Here is a 3,659-nt window from a genome sequence, read left to right as displayed (position 1 = left end):
ACCTCCCAGGTTCACGCCATTCTCCTGCTTCAGCCTCCCAAGTGGCTGGGACTACAGGCACCTGCCACCACGCCTGGCTTTTTTTTTTTTTTTTTTGTATTTTTAGCAGAGACAAGGTTTCACCGTGTTAGCCAGGATGGTCTCGATCTCCTGACCTGGTGATCTGCCCGCCTCTGCCTCCCAAAGTGCTGGGATTACAGGTTTGAGCCACCACGCCCGGCTTAATGGCTTATTCAGGAACACCATACTATAAATGCCCAAACTCCTATCAGTATAATTTCCAGTATTACGCTATTCTAAATAATACTACAGCAAACTTCATATACGTACATCTATTCACACTTATTTTTTCTTTCTTAAGGTAAATTCCTAAAACTAGATTTTCTGGAGCAAAGATGAACATCTAAAATTGTGATGGGCTGGGCGCCATGGCTCACCCCTGTAATCCAAACACTTTGGGAGGTCAAGCAGAGAGGATTGCCTGAGCCCAGGAGTCCAGCCTCGACAACATAGTGAGACCCCACCTCTATTTAAAAATGGCTGGGTGCAGTGGCTCACACTTGTAATCCCAGCATTTTGGGAGGCTGAGGCAGGCGTATCACTTGAGGTCAGGAGTTCAAGACCAGCCTGACCAACATGGAGAAATCCCGTCTCTACTAAAAATAGAAATTAGCTGGGTGTGGTGGCGTATGCCTGTAATCCCAGCTACTCGGGAGGCTGAGGCAGGAGAATCGCTTGAACCCAGGAGGCAGAGGTTGCAGTGAGCTGAGATCACACCACTGCACTCCAGCCTGGGCAACAAGATCAAGACTCCATCTCAAAAAAAAAAAAAGAAAGAAAGAAAAAGAAAAGGCAAAAAAAAAAAAAAAACACAAACAAAAAACAGTAACAAACAAACAAATTTAAGAAAAACAAACATGGCCAGGCACAGTGGCTCATGCCTGTAATCCCAGCACTTTGGGAGGCCGAGATGGGCGGATCACGAGGTCAGGAGATCGAGACCATCCTGGCTAACATAGTGAAACTCTGTCTCTACTAAAAATACAAAAAATTAGCCGGGTATGGTTGCGGGCGCCTATAGTCCCAGCTACTCTCAAGGCTGAGGCAGGAGAATGGCATGAACGTGGGAGGTGGAGCTTGCAGTGAGCCAAGATCATGCCACTGCACTCCAGCCTGGGGGACAGAGGGAGACTCCTTCTCAGAAAAAAAAAAAAAAAGAAAAACAAACATAAGGCCAGGTATGGTGGTGCATGCTTATCTATAATCTCAGCACTTTGGGAGGCCAAGGCGGGAGGACTGCCTGAGCCCAGGTGTTTAAGACCAGCCTGGGCAACATGGCAAGACCCTGTCTCTATTATAATTGAAAAAATAAAATTTTCAGCCAGGTGTGGTGACTCATGCCTGCAATCCCAGCACTTTGTGAGGCCAAGGCAAGCAGATCACTTGAAGTCAGGAATTTGAGACCAGCCTGGCCAACATGGTGAAACCCTTACCACAGTTCCTATCTGAGGTTCGTGAGCATGGGATAGCTACAACAAGAGTTCTCAAAATTCTTGAGTTGGGCCTAGGTAATGAACACCCTCCTACAAAGGAAAAACAATCATCTCATGTTATTCCCCATCAAGCAAATTGCTAAACTGTCCTTTGCCCAATTAACTCTCCTCCAACTTATGTTAAGATGAAATGGTTCAATAGGACTTCCCCCCAGCCTTTCAGTAACCTCAGCTCTGTTATTAGCATGTGTGGGGCCAGCCCCAGGCCTCCAGGATTCAACCTGTCCCAATTGGAAAGAAACAGTCTTTTGTGTTTTTCCATCTGACAGACAGGGAGAGAGCCTACTGCCATTAGTTTGTATGTCAAGCAGACTTATATTTTCCTGCAGTTTCATGTTTTGAATTTTGAAACAAGTTTTGTGGGTTTTTCTCCCTCTCATGTATCAAGTACTATTGCCCAATCCTTCTCATGTCCATCATACGTGTACCTCAATTTTGTGACCTGCCAATGGACTACTGGGTATGTGTGGCAAGGGGTGGGGACATGAAAATGTTTTGTTGGGGCAGGCAGTTTAGGTATGCCAAAAGGAAGGGGAAAAACAAGTTGAATATCCCTCACTGGAAATGCTTGGGACTGGAGGTGTTTCCAATTTCAGATTTTTTTGTATTTTGAAATATGTGCATATATATAATGAGATATCTTGAGGATGGGACCCAAGTCTAAAGATGAAATTCATTACCTGTTTCAGAAAAACTCTCAAACTGTGTTTTTCCTCTAGATTCCACACTAACACAATACCAACCCAGAACACTTTTGTGTCCAAATGTGTAGATTTCTTCCCAAGAGCAAGCAAGCAATCAATTCTGCAGTGAACACCAACTAGGTAGCCTCTAATTCACTTCTGACAATCTTTCTGGAAATAATATCAGATCCTGCAGGTTAAGGGCTCAGTCCTCAAGACTGCCCCCACCCCCACACCAGTACAAGTCTAGGGCTCCAGAACTTCTGACCAACCAGCTTCAAGTTAGGGTTCCCACCACCCTCTCTCTGGGTTTAATTTGCTGGAGTGGCTAACAAAACTCAGTGAAAAACGTTTACCAGTTTTTTTTTTCAAGACAGGGTCTTGCTCTGTCACCCAGGTTGGAGTGCAAACTGAACAGCTGGGACTGCAGGCATGCGCCACCACTCCTGGTTAATTTTTTTTTTTTTCCTAGTAGAGACAGGATCTCACTATGATGTCCAGGCTGGTCTTGAACTCCTGGGCTCAAGCAATCCTCCTACCTCAGCCTCCCAAAGTGCTGGCATTATATGTGTGAGCCACCACGCCCAGCCTACCCAGTTTATCATAAAGGATATAACAAAGGATACAGATGAAGAAATGCATAGACCAAGGCATAGGGTAAGGGGCACAGAGCTTCTGTCCCCTCCCTGGACAAACCACCCTCCAGGAACCTCTACAAGTTCAGCTATCCTGATGCTCTCCACTGTCCTCATGGGTTTTAATGAGGCTTTATGTCACCATTCCTTCCCCCAGGGTATGGGGTGGGACCTTCTCTGAAATGAGGGCTGTAATACCAGGGCTTTGGGAGGCCAAGGTGGGAGGATCGCTTGAGCCCAGGAGTTCAAGACCAGCCTGGGCAACAGAGCGAGACCCCATCTCTACAAAAAAACTTAAAAATTAACCAGGCAAGGTCGCTCACATCCATAACAAGGGCTATGGGAGTTATGAGCCAGGAACAAAAACAGAAAACATACATCATAACACCGGTTTCATATACACCTTATAGACACAGGCTAAAGGTAATTTTAAGCAGTATTTTTCATAGTTTTACACGTGAAACGAAGTTTGCGTTAAGTACTCACATGTGGAATTTTCCACTTGTGGAGTCACGTCAGGACTCAGAAACTTTAGGATTTTTTAGCACTTTGGATTTGGAATTTTTGGACCAGGGATACTCAATCTGTATTGAAGGGGTATCAGGAAGCCTATGACTAGCAGAGAGTGGGACTGAGGTGCTAAGAATGGGACACAGAGACCCAGGGTGAAAGTATCCGAAAAGTTCACACTGGTGTTCACACACTGTGTAAAACACTGGTATCTATTTCATATCCTTAGTGCACCGATTTCTAGCACATGCCCTCACTGTTGTATTCTCAACATATAT

The sequence above is a fragment of the Colobus angolensis genome, unplaced genomic scaffold, assembly GCF_000951035.1.
Source record: "Colobus angolensis palliatus isolate OR3802 unplaced genomic scaffold, Cang.pa_1.0 Scaffold34, whole genome shotgun sequence".
NCBI classification, from domain to species: Eukaryota; Metazoa; Chordata; class Mammalia; order Primates; family Cercopithecidae; genus Colobus; species Colobus angolensis.
The sequence above is the reverse complement of the archived record's forward strand: the minus strand, read 5'-3'. Positions refer to the sequence as shown.